Genomic DNA, 13,479 nt, shown 5'->3' on the forward strand with positions numbered 1-13,479 from the left:
TTTAGAGCACGCTAGCAAGACCCCAGTTGTTTTAACCAGGCTTTCCTCATTTGGGAAGATGGGCAAGTGTTGATTAGGATTTAGTAGATGACGACTGTGGAATCGTCTGCAGGCAATGGGGCAATTTTTTTTTGTTTTAACTGTAATTTAATTTTTATATGTGCTGAAACTGTTAACTTGGACACTTAAGATATTTAAATAAAGCGCAGCTCTCTGCCCTGAGTTCTGCACCATTAAAAAAATAGTTCGGACTCTTAAGGGGTAAAGTGTTTGAAACCATGATGTCACAGAACTGATATTTTCATGAGGAAGAGAGAATAGATTGTATTAGAGCTGTTACTGATCCAAGTCTTTAGATACAAGATGCTCATGGCTCACCACATGTTCCAGCATTTAAAGCTCCTTTATGAAAACCTCTTGTGAAAAGCCAGATCCTAGAAGCAACAGCCTTGATACAAGACTGAATTCTCAATAGAGACCAAAATATGACATTGTACAAATTGGTTGATTACATGTTTCATAATTTAGCCTCTAAAGGGGAAGTGGTCAGTTCTTTTATGATGTCCGAGATAGCTGATAAAGCTGTATTTATAGTTACAGTGTCTTTCTCCAGCAGAGGCTTAGACCAGATGCTGCTAGTATTGAAAGGACAGGATCTGGGGGGCAGGGATGTAGTTCTCTCTTCTATTTGCAGCTGTAAGACCAAAGGAATAAAGAATGTGGGTTTTCCCTTACTGTGCACAAAAGCAGGGTGCATGCACAGGACTCTCACTTCTGCTCTGGCAGCACCAGCAACTCACAACACTATTTGCTCACCTAGGGGTAGTCGTGGAACTTTCACCCATTCATTCAACCCGGGTTGCCGTTTCCCCTCCCTACCAATTAAGTCCTATTTTTTGCACTCCATGCATGAATTGCAGCTACACCAATCCATCGACATTGTGGCTGATAGCCCTCTCTGAATGCACCTTAAAGCCTCCCGGTGAAGAGCTGGCTGAAAGCAAAGCATCACTCATTCCTCCAAGCAAAAGAAAGAACTAGCTACACAGAGACTTGAAGCAAGACTCTAAAAAAGAAGAAAAAAGGAAGGCTCTGAAAGAGGAAACAGGAGAAATGAAACATACTCTGTCCTGTTCTGGTAATATAATAGGCCAACAAATGCTTAGCAAAACTATACTGCATGTGAACAATTAATGCAAACCTGCTGTGAAAAAAAAAGTTACATCAACCCCACTGGCTGTCACATATTCTATTAGAAATTCTGAACAGTCCAGTCGTATAGGAGTCAGGACCAAAATACTATTGTATTTTTCCACTACACAGTATCTGAGCAGGATAGGATGGGGGCAGGGAATACTGTTCTCCCTCCAGCACATGCCTTCTATCTAGGTACTCGGAGCATGTTCACCCAAGTCACCTTCACCAAAGGACCTTTTTCCAGGCATCACAAAGAGGCACAGCTCAATCCTTCCCATAACAATCCTTCTCATCTTGCTTTACAAAAAGGAAAGTAAGAACCATTCATCCACCTCTACAGAAGGGGAAACTGGGGCGCAGAACAGTTAAGTGACTTGTCTGAATCATATGGAGTGTTAGTGGCTGAGCTGCACCCAGAACCTTGGTTCCCGGCCTATGCCCTAGTCATCTGTCCTGAAATAAGCACATTTCCACCACAAGTCAATTTGTACTGGAAAAAAAAGGAAGATCTTCATTTCATGAAGGAATTGTTCAAACAGATACACTGCAATCCAGCAGGGAAATAACATGTTTTCCCACACTAAAGCAGGCCTTTTCAAGAAGAAAAGTATCTATGTATATCAAACAGCATAAAATAGAAGAAAAAGAGCAACTATAGCTAATGTTTTCCAATGAAAACCAAATAAACCAAAGCTCATTTATATTCGTACAGCAACTTTAAGAATTGATTCACTTTAGCAAGAAACTCCTCTATACATGTTCCATCCCATTCTCCATTGTGTGCTATCTCGAAGAGCGATAGAGGATAACCTTCAAAATAACAGGTCACACATGATCTCAGAACAACAGTCTAGTAGGTGGCCTCAGGGCAGATCTCACATACAGAAGGGGCAGAACAATGTAGGCCTTCAATAATGAAGCAATCATTTATAAGCACCTTTTATCTGTTTATCTCCAAGAGCTTTACAATTCTATGTAAGTCACTACTAATCTTGAACACAGGTTCAAGGATTTTGGGTTAAAAATAAGACTGCACAGAATAGCAGGAAGGACTGCACAGAATTCCAGAGAGGAATGGTATAGATTACACCCCAATTTATTTGCAGAAGCAGCAATGCAAGTGGAGATGGAGGGTGGAGCACAGAACCACCCAGGCCACCCGAGTGGAGAGTTAACAAATCAGTTGGATCTAAATCCCCTATGTAAGAGATGTGATGTCATTGAATATGCTCAACCACAGCCAATCAGAAAGCAGGGATAACAGACTAAGAAGCATAAGAAAAAAAAATGTCAAGAAGAGCAAAAGATTTTTATGAGTCAATGTCTGTTCTCTCTGTCCTCCAGGACTCACTGCATCCAACCCCAAAGCATCCTCTTCCTGTAAGGGCATGCACCAGGCCTCCTCTGAAAATGGGCGAGATGCTATCGATCAGGGAGGGAAGTTCCAGGTCACTTGCAGATGTCAAAGCCAAGTTAGAAGTACCTTCCAGACCAGGGGGAGTCTAGGTGTGGGAAGTGTGGCCTAATGTAGAGAATTCTGGATTGGGCTCAGGAGACCTGGGATCTATTCCTGGATTTTGCACTGACATGCTGGGTGAACCTGGAAAAGTCACTCTGCTGCCCTATGCCTCAGTTTCTCCATTCATAAAAAAAGCAATTATGATAATCTCCTTTGTAAAGCACTTCGAGACTATTGATGAAAAGCACTATATACAAAGAATTAGGTGTTATTAGGTTCATCTTGCATATCTGCAAAAAATAAAATACCAGTTTCTGTTACCTACCCTAATATTAGCAAAGACTCCAGAGTCTCTTACAGAAAACTCCCTCAGCAAATTCCTCAGTTAGGACATGCACGGGGAAAGTCTGTGCTCCAATGCCTCAATCAATGGGCTTCACTACAATTTCAAGAATTAGAGGTGGGACCTTGGAACTATTTTTTAGCTTTATTACTACAAATGTGAGTTTTGCATTTGAGTGTGATTAACACTATGTGCAGCCTATGGACTGTGCATCTGAACAAAACACACCCTAAGCTCATATTTCAGCTTTTCTGGGAGGAGAAAAAAAGGGAGAGCACTCTTTCACTCTCCACTCCGCCCACCAAAGAAAAAAAACTAAAAAGTTCCCAAAGAAATAAAAAACTTGTCTAAATCTGGGTGAGGCCACCATCCTGTAAACATCTACACAAAGCCGTCATGAGCCTCCCCATATGTTATCATACGTAGGAGACTCGATATAGCCACTCCCAAAAAAAAGAAAATACATTATGCAATTTTTTTTCTTTATCACACAGAGTTGCAGTGAGAGGAAGTGAACTTCACCAGGGTAATTCTGTTCTGAGCACTCATTTGCTTATGAACCAACAGCTCCTACACAGAACTTTTACTATTCACTTTTCACCAAAATATCTATCTAGGCACTTATAAAGTGCATGCTATGGTGTCTAAGACACTGATCCTGCAAATATTTATTATTAGGCACGGTATTGCTCACAGTACTAAGCACTACTAACAAAAAGGGTATTGCTCAAAGTAGTAAGCACCATGCCCTAAGCACCTACTCTCCTGGAGAACAGTTGCATTTTGTCCATATAACTAAAGATTTAAGGCAACGAAGGGGCCAAAGACTTTTACAGATGTTACATGCAAAGGGCAACAATATTAGGTCTTTGGTGTGTCATGCTATTCTCCACCCCCTACCCCCACCCCCCAAAAAGAGTTAGGTGTAGTTCTCAGACTTGCTATTTGAGGGACAAGCTACAGATTTTACCTCTAGTTTTTCTACTGTGTGTTTTGCACACCTAGAGCATTCTTACAGGCACTACACAAGACAAAATAAATGCTGAGCCTTTGGCCAGAGCATATCTTTGGCCAGTTTTAGCCCTCAAGAAAACACCTTCACTTTTAGCACTCTTATGTACAGAGACACCAGAAAGTGTAAAAACTTTAACCTGAACCATGCAAACAAGAGACAGGAAAACACTTATAAGCGCTTTCTAGTCCATTCACTTTCTGGTCTGTGCAGGACTGTTCCTTACCTAGTGTTCCACTGTATTTTGCCCAGTTCTCAGTACCTGTGTTATATCTAATTAAAAACACAACGGAAACCTTAGTTTGAAAGAATAAGATATGAAACGGAGTCCAAAAGGCCTATTTGAAAAGGGTAGTAGAATGATTAAAGTCAAACCTTTTATGTTGTGAATCTGCCTACTGTATAAGAAGCTGTCAATCAAAACCTTACCTAACTTTTATGGCAGGACTAACCCCAATGGATTTCCCCTGTTTTTCTCCCTGGGATTTGGGTGAGGGGTCAACAGAGCTGGACTCACCGACACAACTGGATTTAAACAGTGCAAACTTCAGAGAACTTAACCTACTCACTCACCCACACCACACATTTACCTAAGCTTTGAATGAATGGATGAATTCCATCTAAACCAAGCCCTGAAGAATCAGTCACATTTAAAATATGCCAGAAACCTGGTTTAGTATTTATACATAAGATTTTTTTTAATGATATTTGTCAACAAATGAATCATTGATCACAAGAAGTGTTCTGAACTGTAAGCTTAAAACTACACTGTTTATCTATCTAGTATGCAATACAATTCCTAGTCAAGTTGGTATAACATTCTGGTTAACAGAATGTTATCAGTAACTCATTTCTACAGTCTCCAATAGTGACAGCTCTGCATCTCTTGACAGTTCCATGTCTCTTTCCCTTACTAAGGGCATGACTACGCTACAAACATAAACTGACTTAAGTTTGTAGTGTAAAGTCAACATACAGCCCCCATAGTAATTAAGTCGGTTGTGCATGTCCACATGCTCCTTGTGACAGTGGAATGGGTCCTCACTAGCAGTGACTGCATCACCATAGAGAGCAGTGCACTGTGGCTAGCTATCCCATAATACAACTCGCCAGTCACTAGTTTGTTTTATTTTTAAATGTAGCATTCCAGATAAAGTAGCACATTTTGTATTAGTTCTACTGCCTGTAGCAGAGGTGGGCAAACTACAGCCCGGGGCCACATCCGGCCCTTCAGACGTTTTAATATGGCCCTTGAGCTCCCGGCGGGGAGCAAGCTCCAGGACTTGTGACTCCACACAACTTCTGGAAGCAGCGGAATGTCCCCCCTCCTGCTCCTACATGTAGGGGCAGCCAGGGGGCTCTGCACACTGCCCCAAGCACCACCTCCGCAGCTCCCATTGGCCAGGAAGCACGGCCAATGGGAGCTGCAGGGGCAGCGCCTGCGGACAGGGCAGCGCACAGAGCCACCTGGCCATGCCTCCACATACGAGCCGGAGAGGGCACATGCTGCTGCTTCTGGGAGCTTCTTGAGGTAAGTGCATCCAGAGCCTAGGCAAAACCAAAATGAAAGGCAGGTGGAGGTCCACCAGCCTGGTAAATGGACAACACAGTTGAGTTGTCGGTTTCACTGCTGCTCACAGGACTCTTAAGAAAAATAGTGAACCAACCATGGTCTTGTTAAGAAGTACTAGAACAGGGGGTCAGCAATCTTTCAGAAGTGGTGTGCCGAGTCTTCATTTATTCACTCTAATTTAAGGTTTCGCATCCCAGTCATACATTTTAACATTTTTAGAAGGTCTCGTCCTACAAGTCTATAATATATAATTAAACTATTGTTGTATGTAAAGTAAATAAGGTTTTTAAAATGTTTAAGAAGCTTCATTTAAAATTAAATTAAAATGCAGAGCCCCCCGGACCAGTGGCCAGGACCCAGGGCAGTATGAATACCACTGAAAATCAGCTCGAGTGCTGCCTTTGGCACACGTGCCATAGATTGCCTACCCCTCTACTAGAACCATCTGTTTGCAAACTCAGGAAGTGGACAATAAAAACATTGACATTCAGTTCATCCTTGGAAGGTTATCTTCTTGGAATCCACCTCCATTCAGTGTGGCACTTTGTCCCCCTCAATATGTAGCTGGCTGGGCTACATATTGAGGCTGATGATCCTGCTACAGCTTTGGCTTAGAGGGTCTTTTAGCTCAAGTAGTAGAGGCTCATGTTTTAGGATCCAGGCTCATGTTTTAAGATCCAGAGGTCCATCCCTGCTGCTGACAACCCACCCAGGGGAGTGGCATTGCAAGTGATGGTTTGCATGAGAATTTGAACTGGGTGAACTTGTTGTAAAAGCTTGGAAGGAGTTTCCCCAAATCAGGGTTTTATTTTTTTAACTTAAAAAAAATGTAAAAGCATCAATTCTGCAGCTGTGTCTAGCCTACCTTCACCAGCCACATACAGCTTTGCGCTTACTCATGAGTCAGTGAATGGATTTTCAAAGTCATGCTATTGTCTGTTTTTAAAATTTGTAAATATTATGTAAGTCTGTAAAAGATTTCAGCAATACATTTTTACAAGAGACCTGATATAAAGTTTAACCAAAATATAAGACAAAAACCCACACAAAAGAGTCAAAATAAAAGAAATTGATACAGAAATTCTGCTGAACAGTAAGTCACAACAATAGACATTTTCCTTCCAGTGGCTTTTAATAGCAACCAGCTCTACAGCCATGTACAGCTGGTGCAAGAAATCCATGGCTATTTTCCTTCCTCATTAGACAACTGGTTTGCGTGTAGGTGCACTCGGTTCCTCATAAAGCAACACAGCTTGTCTCAGTTCTACTGCAACGCGCAACCCTTATTTTTTGCTGGACTCATCTTTTTCATCGTCAACTTTTTCTTCTCATAGAACTGTCCACTCTTCTGGGTGCTTTACAAATAAGGATCACAGGGGATTTTAAAACTATAGCACCATCTACACCAGGCATGTTTTCTAAGAGTTCCCCACCATTGACAGTTATTAGTTCTGCTCAACTCACGTTTGCAGTGTTGGACGCCATAAAGTAGACAGGTTTCAGTGCTAGGCATGTTAGTCTGTATCAGCAAAAACAAACAAACAAACAAACCAAAAAAAACCATGAAGAGTCCTTGTGGCACCTTAGAGGCTAACAAATTTATTTGGATATAAACTTTTGTTGTCTTATGTAAATCGGATGAAGCGGGTTCTAGCCCATGAAAGCTTATGCTCAAATAAATTTGTTAGTCTCTAAGGTGCCACAAGGACTCCTCGTGTGTTTTTGTGTGTGTTTGTAGACAGGCTGGCAACATTTTTAACACCACATTGATCACATCTGCTCTTAGAATTATACAACACGATATTAAGAATGCCGATTGCCCCATCTGTGCTAGGACTTCCAGTGTTGCTAACGCAGAGGGGAATTGAATCAGTGTTGGCACCCATGAAAACTTTTAGAAAATGTCCCTATTTTAGACAGGGCCTTTAGGCCAAATTGTGACTAGCATGGGGAACTGTTGCAATTGCCATGCTCCAAAAGGTAAAATACTGTTCATATCCTGAAGAAGCAGCTTTAGTGCAGGCCAACATGCTGATTCAGAACAACCTGAAGAGTATCCTCAGGCACTCTGTTCCCCTGGAAAAGAGAACTAAACTGTATAGAGGTTACAGCTAGTCAGCTACATCCTCCTAAGTCTCCTCTCATAGAGGTCCTGAGGAATCAGTATTGAAGACATTTTCCACCATGCACTGCAGAAGACACAGGGTCACATCCCAATCTGTTTCAAGCAGTAGCTGTATATCACACAGTACACCACTAATTGGGAGTATATTTGTACAGTCTCACACCCACGCATACGTGTGGGATAGGGAAAGAAGGGAGAAGAATCAATTCTTCCACCACCAAAATGCAGCCACCTCTGGGGTGAGAAGGCAGCAAATCAGGCAGATAACCGTTTCACACCAATGCTCCACAATTCCACTCACAAAAAAAACTCACACCAACAAAAACAGCCAACAGGCAAACTTTTCCCACAAGCGAGCAGGCACATTCACAAGTTTTGCAAGCACCTTTAAGGGGGCTCTTTGAAAACCCAGCAACGAAGCATAGCACAAGCCTGCAAAGAAAAGGAACAAAAAACTCCCACCGAAGCCATACAAACAAAACCCCAGATCCGTTCCCAGACCTTCTATCTACGTTAAGGTGCAATGTAAACCCCATCCCCCCATTATCTAAGCACTTCCCATGCAAATCAGATCTACATAGCAGGGACCCTAATGGGCTTCTGCTCTTTGCCCTGCCCTGGTTATAGGGCAAGACAGCACAGCCCTTTACAAGCTTGGCAGCTGCCCCCCCCTTAGGCGCCCATGAATGTGGCAGCCACTCCTAGGGAGACTCTGTGAAAGTGTCGCCCCAAGGCGGGGGGGAGCCAGGCTCCCCCCTCGGAGCGGGCAGGCCGCGCCCGCACCCCCAGACCAGGCCGAGGGGTGGGGGAGGAGAAGGGGCCCTAGGGAGGCTCCGGCTGGGCAGCAGCACCCAGGGCTCACTATGTGGCAGGAAGCAGGGCCCGCCCCACCCGCGCGGCTCCCTATTTGGCAGGGGCTTGGCTGCTGCCCCCAGGCCAAAGGGCCGGCTGGGGGGATGGGCGTCGCTGCCTAGGCGCCCGCTCACTCACCCCGCTAGGCGGCCTCGCTTTCCTCGCCGGCTCCTTCCACTCAGCACCACCGGGGCGGGCCGCCCCTACCGTCCGTCCGCCCTTCGACAACTCCCCCACCGCCCTGACTGAAACTCGCCCCGCCTCCCCAACCGCCGGTCCGCGGCCCAATTGGCGCCCCACCTCGGCCCTCCGGCAGCTGATTGGTTCTCCCGCCGCTCCCGTCAAACTTGCTACGCAATTTGCGTACGCCCCCTACGCAGCAGAAGGACCCCACCCAAGTAAGCCCCGCAGAGAGAGTCAACAAGGTGGAACGTGCCATATGAGCGCTGGGGGGGGACACACAAACACACCATTGGATTAAACTGAACAAGATTTCCTGAAGGTCAATCAAATGTTTTGAATTAATACGATCCTTTAAAGCTGTTCCACGGTGATTAAAAGCGATCGGAAAAGATTGGGCTTCCTGATTTTTTTGCGAAACGCTTGGCCTTCCCCTTCCTGGACTCCTCCTCCTATGACTGCACTTGGTCTTTGCCCTTCTTCTCTATGGTGTGAGGCCCTCCAAGGAAGGTTCCACCAGGGGGGTGGGGGGTGTCACACCAGCGGGACTGGCCCATTTGAGAAATGGGAGGGGGGAGTCCCTGGGAGGGATTGCAACTGCTCTGGAGGACAGGGTCAAAATTCAAAATGATCTGGACAAATTGGAGAAATGGTCTGAGGTAAACAGGATGAAGTTCATAAAGATAAATGCAAAGTGCTCCACCTAGGAAGGAACAATCAGTTTCACACTACAGAATGGGAAGAGACTGTCTAGAAGAGTAACGGCAGAAAGAGATCTAGGGGTCATAGTGGACCACAAGCTTAATATGAGTGAACAGTGTGTACTGTTGCAAAAAAGCAAACGTGATTCTGGGATGCATTAACAGGTGTGTTGTAAACAAGACACGAGAAGTCCATTCTTCCCGCTTTACTCTGCACTGGTTAGGCCTCAACTGGAGTATTGTGTCCAGTTCTGGGCACCGCATTTCAAGAAAGATGGAGAAATGGAGAGGGTCCAGAGAAGAGCAACAAGAATGATTAAGGTCTTGAGAACATGACCTATGAAGGAAGGCTGAAGGAATTGGGGTTTATTTAGTTTGGAAAAGAGAGAGACTGAGAGGGGACCTGATATCAGTTTTCAGGATCTAAAAGGGTGTCAATCAGAGGAGGGAGAAAACTTGTTCACCTTAGCCTCCAATGATAGAACAAGAAGCAATGGGCTTAAACTGCAGCAAGGGAGATTTAGGTTGGACATTAGGAAAAAAGTTCCTAATGTCAGGGTAGTTAAACACTGGAATAGATTGCCTAGGGAAGTTGTGGAATCTCCATCTCTGGAGATATTTAAGAGTAGGTTTAGATAAAATGTCTATTAGGGATGGTCTAGACAGTATTTGGTCCTGCCATGAGGGCAGGGACTGGACCTCGATGACCTCTCGACGGTCCCTTCCAGTCCTAGAGTCTATGAGTCTATGAGATTTCCAACAGAGGGCAGGAACTTAGAGAGGGCAGAGGAGGGAGGGTTGGAGGGGGAAGGGCAGGAGTGCAGCAGTGGATAAACTGAGGCCACGTCTCACTGGGGGAATAGTTAGGTTAGGTTAGGTTAGTTTACCCACTTCATTTTTTTCACACTACACCACCGATGGGGAGGACAGGGACAGACGGAGGATGGCAAAGGCTGGGAATGGGTGCTGCCCTGTGTGGGAGCCTCCCTTCTGCCCATGGCCCGGCGAGGGCCCTGCAGATGGAGAGAGCGAAGGCCCGGGCTGAGATAGGGCCCAGTCGGAGATGGGGAAGACAAGGGAGAGTGTCGTGATGAGGAGATCCTGGGCAGAAGTAGCACAGAGAAGGGGCTGGCAGAGATGATGGATCAGTAGTTGACCCTGGCAGAAATAGGGAGGGCCCTACAATAGGTGGCGAGGAAGCAGGAAGCGCTGGGGGGCAGGCCTTCCAAAAATGGAGGATGACCTGCGGGAGCTAAAGAGGGTTTAGGAGAAGACAGACATGGTGGTAATCGGGATGGCCATACAAGAGAGGGAAAGGAGCTCGCCTCTGGCACAAATGGAGATGGCCCTCCAGGGAGTGTGGGGTTGGTAGGGTGACCAGACAGCAAGTCTGAAAAATCAGGACGAGGGTGGGGGGTAATAGGAGTCTATATAAGAAAAAAACCCAAAAATCGGGACTGTCCCTATAAAATCAGAACATCTGGTCACCCTAGGGGGTGGCAGGGAAGGAGTTACAAGAATTAGAGAACCCTGGTGGAAGAGGGAATGCAGGGAATGCCAGAAAGGAGGAGGCCTGGTGATGATGGGACAGGCCATGGCAAAGATAGAGGATTTTGGGAGAGCTGAGATAGTCACGGGGAAGGCTGGGAAGGTGACAGCTTTAGTTTGGTTTCAGAGTAGCAGCCGTGTTAGTCTGTATCCGCAAAAAGGACAAGAGTATTTGTGGCACCTTAGAGACTAACAAATGTATTTCAGCATGAGCTTTCGTGAGCTACAGCTCACTTCTTCAGATGCACAGAATGGAACAGCTTTAGTTTGGTGGCCATCTGCCTCCTCCATCGCCCTCCCCCGTGGGAGCTTGCTTCAGCTCCCTCCCACGGGGCTGTGCTGTGGAAGAGCAGGGATATGGAGTTAGGGAGAGTTTAGGTTGTGTTGCTACTAAACAGAAAAAAATGTCAGGAAATAGAAATATTTTGTAGAGGGAAGGAAGCCATTTTTAAAATGACATTTTTGTATGCAGGTGGCATGGTGCATCCTGTATCCACAGCGACCAGGTGTTTGGGGAGCTTTCTAATGCTGCATTATTGGCATTTCTTTTTGGGTGTGCGAGGGGCAAACTTTGGTTAAACCACTTTGGAGACCCCAGCTTGACAGACCCAAACTCTGTAGCATTTGGATGTGCAAAGAAATTCGAAACATGTGATCTAGTCCAGCTTTTGGCCCCGGTCCTGCAGGCTGATCCATGTGGATGAAGCCATGTTGACTTCAAGCCAATTTGCTTGCAGGCACAGAGGTCTGTCTGTGTGCATCTGATAGCAGGATTGGGGGCTTACTCTCAGCTTCTAGCAGTTTCTATTTCATTGGTGTCGGGAGATTTTCTCTCTCCAGTAAGGCCCAGGAATTCATTTGTAATACTCTGCTAGTGGCAGAGGCAGCAAAGTCAAGTTTGGCATCCTCTGGAAAGAACTAAATGAATCACCTGATTATAATATAATCTGGGGGTTGGGAAAAAAACAATTTATACAGTAAAGTGTTACTAATATAAGAACTGAAAGGAAGTAGAAAACATAATAAACTGTAAGCCTTATAGAAGCAGATATGTTCACGGGCCCCAACCCTGCAAAGATTTATGCATGGTCATCTTTTCACACATGAGCAATCCCCATAGAGCCAATGGGCATAAGTAATTGAAGAATCGGGGTGCTGCATGGAGGAACCACCGGACAGGGAGGCAGGAGGCCTGGGATTCTATTCCCATGCTGCCACTGGCCTGCTGGGAGGCCTTGAGCAAGTCACTGCTTCTCCCTGTGCCTCCCCCTCACCCCCGCCCCACATCTGTCAAATAGGGACAATGATACTGACGGCGTTGACAAAGCACTTTGGAGGAGCATTGGCAAAGCACTTTTTGAAGGAGGCAGTAATAGTGCATGAAGATGTGCATTGCTACTTGAAGCACGGATATCCCTTCTCGGTTCAGAAATGGCATCCTCAAAGGGCAGAGAAGAAATGGGAACCAACCGCTTCCAGCCATGTCACAAACTGCAGGTGTGAATAGTTGGATCAGAATTTAAACTATACACAATAGATGCACCGTAGTACGGTACTTAACTCTTCTGCCCATTCACTCGTTGCAATTTTTTTCCTGGCGTACAATTTTATTTTCTTCACTGACTGCTTATAGACTCAAGGTTTACACTTAAAATACACAACTAGCTGGAAGGAGTAATGGACAGATGCACCCAATTAACAGTGAATAAGACGTACATACTCATCCATTCAGAGTTAATAAAGTGATCAGATTTTAAAATAAACTACAGTTACCAAATCACTAAACGCTATCCTCTAGCTTCCTGATTGTTTTTTTTTTTCAGTTTAGTGCTGCTTTGGTGCTGATTTGTATCATTTGCAAAATGTTACTGATAACACAGTACAACATGCTGACATCAATGCAGCCCTTACTGAGTGCAAGGCCATACTTGGGCCAGATTTTCTGGTTTGCAGAGATTATGCTTTGCAAACTGGGTGCATTTCCTGATTCTCTGTTGGTCCTGGTGCAGGTTAGAGCAACCTGGGGAGTGCTCTAACTAGTGCTAGCTTGGCAAGAAACCATCCACTAGTTCAGAATAGCTGGAGTGGTCACGGTCCAGCCCGTTCCTAAATGCTCTTCCTTGTCCCTGCAGGGAGCATAGCATTGGAACTGATTGTGCCGGATCTGCACCCACTTGGGACACCCCCACACCAAGCTAGGGAGGTACAGCCAATCTCCATTCCCTTTGCACTGTATGAGCAACACAAAAGATATGTAGCAGGAGAGAGAATGTGCCTTGTTGTTCCCCCCTGTTGTTTCTGTATGGACCCATGACACATAGGACATGTATGATACAGTAATATTTCTATGCATTTCTCGCCCATCCTGTCCATTCTTCCCCTCCTAGTGTGCAGCACCTTGGAAAGACAAGCCAGCAGCAGCGAAGGCCAACAGTGGATCGATCAGTGGCTGAATGCCGCAGCAACTGGGGCAAACAGGCAAATGTTCT

General features: G+C 45.3%; 1 protein-coding gene across 1 annotated transcript in view; it reads right to left on the reverse strand.

Annotated features, from left to right (window-relative positions):
- Nucleotides 1-8,829, reverse strand: part of WASF2 (WASP family member 2) — a 40,901-nt gene extending 32,072 nt beyond the window's left edge. Inside the window, 2 exon segments of the mRNA XM_030538758.1 lie at nt 8,095-8,141; nt 8,700-8,829. The gene's annotated coding sequence lies outside the window, so the exon portion shown is untranslated.
- Nucleotides 8,830-13,479: the final 4,650 nt, after the last annotated feature.

Source organism: Gopherus evgoodei, chromosome 20 (genome assembly GCF_007399415.2).
Source record: "Gopherus evgoodei ecotype Sinaloan lineage chromosome 20, rGopEvg1_v1.p, whole genome shotgun sequence".
In the NCBI taxonomy this organism is placed as follows: Eukaryota; Metazoa; Chordata; order Testudines; family Testudinidae; genus Gopherus; species Gopherus evgoodei.